Here is a 6000-nt window from a genome sequence, read left to right on the forward strand (position 1 = left end):
CTATGAAGCATATTTTAATGGAAAGCTTATGTTTTTTAAAAAGTGTTCTGAATGTAAGGTACATTTTTGAGCTTGAAAGAATGGTCACAAGATATTAAAAGGCATTCAAAACTTGGCCCTTACTAAATAATAGTTTTTTAAAAGTTTATATTGAGCATATCGTATTTTCTGTACTTATATCCTCTGCATAGGAGGGTAAATGAAATAAACTAGAATTTACGTGAATGTATCACAAATGGTCTAATATATAAGCCACACTAACAATTTAAGATTTCGTCAGTAACGGTGACAATATCGCGATTAAACAAATTTACCAGATTATGTCTACATACATTTGGGTTAGCAGTGTTAAGATGTCATACTTCTAAGGTGGTGTTTATTTGTATAAAGACTTAGCAAATGTTACATCATCCCATCACATGAAGACCCTATGATTTTAAAACAGCTAGTCATGTAATTAAATTTATAAATGCCTTGCTTCTGCCTTTCCTTATACTTTGTTTGGATCAGCAAACAGAGGCCAATGCTAACTTATTAACAAAGAACCATAGAAGTTTCTACTGTTGGTTGACAATGTGGTTGAGCAGGAATCAGTCATCACAGTGTATATGTGTCACTGGGTATGTGGGTATAGATGTGTGGATTTGGGGGTGCGATTTATATATACATATGAGCTTGCCCTAATTTAGCATCATTATCTGTTCACTGAAGATAAGCAAGCTAGTCTCTTAAACAGAACTGTTCTCTGAAATGTAGTTAGACCTCTATATTGTTGTCCTCTTTCATATAATCCTAGTAAAAGCAAGGTGCTTTAATTGAATGTATGGTAGTCAACTTGTCCTTTAAATTTAGGTAGATACTTTAATTTTAGTTTTTAAACATGTTATCAGTAGAATGCAGGCTAAATATAGATATAAAAATAAAAATATATATTCAGAGAGAGAGAGAGAGACTTTCAAACCTATTAACCTTACCTGGAAAGTTATTGTATCCAATTTCTATCCTAAAAAGTTCCCAAATGTAAATATTTTTGCTAATTCTGGCTTCAGTTTAGTGTTAAAAATGATACTGTTACGGTAATAATCTTTTGGTGTAGCAACAGCATCTCAACTTAATGTAATAACATCGCCATAACATTCATACCTTGTGCTTATCTAGTGATAAAGCATAAATAGATGTGGTTGAATTTGAAAGGTTTCTTTTTGGGTGCTCGGGTGGCTCAGTCGTTAAGCGTCTGCCTTCAGCTCAGGTCCTGGGATCGAGCCCCACATGGGGCTCCCTGCTCGGCGGGAAGCCTGCTTCTCCCTCTCCGACTCCCCCTGCTTGTGTTTCCTCTCTCACGGTGTCTCTCTCTGTCAAATAAATTAAAAAAAAAAAAATCTTAAAAAAATAAATAAATAAAAGCCTTCTTTTCTGGATATCTAACAACTTTTAAAGTTTGGATTTACTTACTTTGAAATAGATATTTCTCTGCATATAGTAAAGTTGCCAGGGGCGCCTGGGTGGCTCAGTTGGTTAAGCGACTGCCTTCGGCTCAGGTCATGATCCTGGAGTCCCAGGATCAAGTCCCACATCGGGCTCCCTGCTCAGCAGGGAGTCTGCTTCTCCCTCGGACCCTCTTCCCTCTCGTGCTCTCTATCTCTCATTCTCTCTCTCTCAAATAAATAAAATCTTAAAAAAATAAATAAATAAATAAAAATAAAGTTGCCAATCTGAGAGGAAAATCTCATCTGATAACTCCTCCAGAATTATTTCAAACATCTTCCTCTATCATATGAAAGGTATTCATTTTTTTATTATTATTATTTTAGAAGTCTTACATTTAAAAGGTGCATGGATTCAGAATTCTCTAGGAACATTAGAAAGACATGCTTAAATACATGCCTTTAAAGGTAAACATAATGTGAGATACTAGATTATTTGTATTACATTGTATTGTTATGTAGTTCTTGGTCTTCCTAACTAGGTTATAAACTTATTTATTCAAAGAGTACAGGGCGCCTGGGTGGCTCAGTTGGTTAAGCGACTGCCTTCGGCTCAGGTCATGATCCTGGAGTCCCGGGATCGAGTCCCACATCGGGCTCCCTGCTGAGCAGGGAGTCTGCTTCTCCCTCTGACCCTCCCCCCTCTCATGCTCATTCTCTCTCTCAAATAAATAAATGAAATCTTTAAAAAAAAAAGTACATCGTGTTGCTTCCATGTTCTCCTTGTAAAATCACTAGGCCCATTTTTATTTTTTTACTTCTGTACAGGAATAGCCATTTCTTTTATTCAATCAACAAATATAGGCTGAACATCTACCTCTGCCGCTTTCAAACTGAGTCTGCTTCCTACCATCCCTAAGAGCATTTCCTGAAAGCTCAGACTTTGGTCTTCAGTTTTTCTTTTTATTCTTCTTTCCTTCTACATATTCAGGGATAATGAGATCTTCCATGATTTGTTTCAACTCAATCTTACCTACCTTATTTCTAAATGACACACAATATTCTTTCCTGTCTCTGTATCCTTAGGCTATTTCATTTTCCAGGAACATCTCTCACCCACCCAGTGCTCTACACCTGTGTGTCCTCATCTTACCAAACTTTGAAGGCATAACTCTAGTGTTTCCCATTTTTATGAACTTAATTTGATTCCTTCTCCTTCACTTCAAAAATAAAATTTAGAAACAACTATCTGAATTTTCTTTAAAAAAATTTTTTTTATTTGGTTAGCAACTAGGACAGTGCTGTGTATTGGTTCTCTTTTTCAAAGTAGCAACTCTGGGGGTTTTTAAATATTAGTTATTGTCAATTTGAATAGTTTATTTCTGCTCTTTCATTTTTTTATTTTCTTACATATTTAAGGTTTTTACTTTGTCCTTTGTGTTCTTACATAGATACATGATTTATTATTTTGTAAACAAGATATTTAGAGTGATATGTTTTCTCAAGTACTGCTTTGGCAGCTTCCCATCATCCTGTTATATTGTACCAACATTCTTATTTAACAAAACCGAAGGAAATTTTCTGTTTCAATTTCAGCCATGTCTCCAACATTACATACTTATGTATCAATGTGAATTAGATATTATCTTTATCTATAGGTCTTCCTTCAACTTATTTTGGTGGAAGGTCTAAAATTTAAGCATCTATCCTATTCAGGTCCCCCGACTTCCCTGAGAAGTTATCAGTTTTACCCTCTGTTTGAGTGTCTATGCATATGAATCTGGCTTACTAAACATTATAGAATTTCTGTACTCCAGGTTCTTGAAATAAACTCTTAACTGTTAAATTCAAAAACTTAATCGCCAGAAAGATTACCTGAAGAGATATCTAGTCTTTCCTATCTATTCTACAGTTTATCTTTAGCCCAGTCCACAAGTTTTGTACTCAGACTACATTGTACCATGGAAAGAATTGTCTGTTCTGACCTGTACTTTGACATCATGCTTTGGCCTGTACAAAGAAATATGTAAGGAATGTTTATCTTAAAAGTCACTATTGTATAATGTTCTTGAGGATATCATCTACACAGTGTTCCACAGAAGAGATCTTTTTCTCCAGTTCAGTACCAGGTAAAATAGTATTGATTAAATCCTTTTTTTCTCTGACCACTATGCCATTCAGGGCAAACATGTGGCTCACCTCTATATCAATCATAGATGACCTTATGATATCCACTTTGGGTTCTGGCTCTACCTCTAGTTTTATTTCATTTTCTTATTTCCCGGCGCCACCACACACATACACATTCCTGTGTATTTTTTTATTTTGTGTGCATCTCTGTAACTACTTCAAATTCTCTTTTGCTGAGGGTGGTATAAGTAAAAAATGGTATTGGATATATTTTGGATATGTTTATATCTTTTTTTCAGATATACCAATTTTTAGTTAATTTGGAAAGACCTTAGTGAAGTGTCATAATGATTAAGAGCTGGAAACCTGAGATCAAGGAGATAAGGCCATAAATCCCATCTCCTGTTTACTGGCTATGTGGCATTGGACAAGTAACAGCATCTCTAAGCTTCAGTCAGCTGATCTGTAAAATGGAAATAATGATAGTGCTGATCTTATAGGTTGTTATTAGGGTAAGGTCGTACCTTGTAAGGTGGTTAAAAGGACTAAATGAAATTTTATATAAAGTGCTTGGTATAATGCCTAGCACTTGGGAAGCGCTTTTAAATGTTAGCTATTATGATCCTAACATGTACTAAGATGGTAATGTAGTTTCAGGAAGTTCTTGAATACCTGAAATTGTTGGCAAAATTTAACTGGAAAGGGGTCCTATATATGTAATCAAATTCTCAAAAGGAACAGTGATCCAAAACAGAGTAAGAATCATTGAAGAAGCGAATTTCTCTTTTAAATATTTTTTTTAATTTTACGTGACTCCACCTTATTTATGTACCATTCCACACAGCTTTTGATAAAGGTTGACGTCTCTAATAGGTCACATTTCATCTAATATTTAACTAGCTTCCCTTTAAAATTTTTAGAAAAAAATATTGTTGAAATTCTGTAATGGCATTTTTAATTGTAGGCATTTTTGTTCTGAAAACTACTGTATCTTTTATTACAATCTCAATATTCTTTTATTTGCATGGTCATGATAGATGATGCTATCTTAACTTTTCATCTATTGCTAACATTTCAAGTGTGTCTCATTAACTTAAAATATAGACTTGTTGGGGTTTTAACAAACCCTTTATATGGTAAACAAATAGTTTGTATTTATTGACATGATTATGTGTTACTATTGGTCTTTTTCTCCCATTAGGTTTTTTTTTTATTGCTGTTTGCTTTGCCTTCGTTTCTATGATTTCTGTGGTACATTTGAATTTATTTAATTTTTATCAGAATTGTAACATAACTTTTTTTTAATTTTTTATTGTTATGTTAATCACCATATATTACATCATTTGTTTTGGTGTAGTGTTCCATGATTCATTGTTTGTTCATAACACCCAGTGCTCCATGCAGAATGTGCCCTCTTTAATAACCATCACCAGGCTAACCAATCCCCCTACCCTCCTCCCCTCTAGAAACCTCAGTTTGTTTTTCAGAGTCCATCATCTCTCCTGGTTCGTCTCCCCCTCTGACTTACTCCCCTTCATTCTTCCTCTCCTGCTATTTTCTTCTTTTTCTTTTTTCTTAAAATATGTTGCATTATTTGTTTCAGAAGTACAGATCTGTGATTCAACAGTCTTACACAATTCACAGCGCTCACCGTAGCACATACCCTCCCCAATGACTATCACCCAGCCACCCCATCCCTCCCACCCCCGACCACTCCAGCAACCCTCAGTTTGTTCCTGAGATTAAGAATTCCTCTTATCAGTGAGGTCATATGATACATGTCTTTCTCTGATTGACTTATTTCACTAAGCATAACACCCTCCAGTTCCATCCACGTCGTTGCAAATGGCAAGATCTCATTCCTTTTGATGGCTGCATAATATTCCACTGTGTATATATACCACATCTTCTTTATCCATTCATCTGTCGATGGACATCTTGGCTCTTTCCACAGTTTGGCTATTGTGGACATTGCTGCTATAAACATTGGGGTGCATGTACCCCTCCGGGTCCCTACATTTGTATCTTTGGGGTAAATACCCAGTAGTGCAATTGCTAGATCGAATGGTAGCTCTAATTTCAACTGTTTGAGGAACCTCCATACTGTTTTCCAGAGGGGTTGCACCAGCTTGCATTCCCACCAACAGTGTAGGAGGGTTCCCCTTTCTCCACATCCCCGCCAACATCTGTCGTTCCCTGACTTGTTAATTTTAGCCATTCTGACGGGTGTGAGGTGGTATCTCATTGAGGTTTTGCTTTGGATTTCCCTGATGCCAAGCGATGTTGAGCACTTTTTCATGTGCCTGTTGGCCATTTGGATGTCTTCTTTGGAAAAATGTCTGTTCATGTCTTCTGCCCATTTCTTGATTGGATTATTTGTTCTTTGGGTGTTGAGTTTGATAAGTTCTTTATAGATTTTGGATACTAGCCCTTTATCTGATATGTC

The 6000-nt window shown here is 35.9% G+C and overlaps 1 protein-coding gene across 1 annotated transcript in view; it reads left to right on the forward strand.

Moving 5' to 3' along the window:
* GPR137C (G protein-coupled receptor 137C) overlaps nucleotides 1–6000 on the forward strand; it is a 72391-nt gene that overhangs the window by 40231 nt on the left and 26160 nt on the right. The window lies entirely within an intron of this gene.

This window comes from Callorhinus ursinus, unplaced genomic scaffold, assembly GCF_003265705.2.
Source record: "Callorhinus ursinus isolate GAN/ISIS: 27379988/994484 unplaced genomic scaffold, GSC_fseal_2.0 scaffold8, whole genome shotgun sequence".
NCBI classification, from domain to species: domain Eukaryota; kingdom Metazoa; phylum Chordata; class Mammalia; order Carnivora; family Otariidae; genus Callorhinus; species Callorhinus ursinus.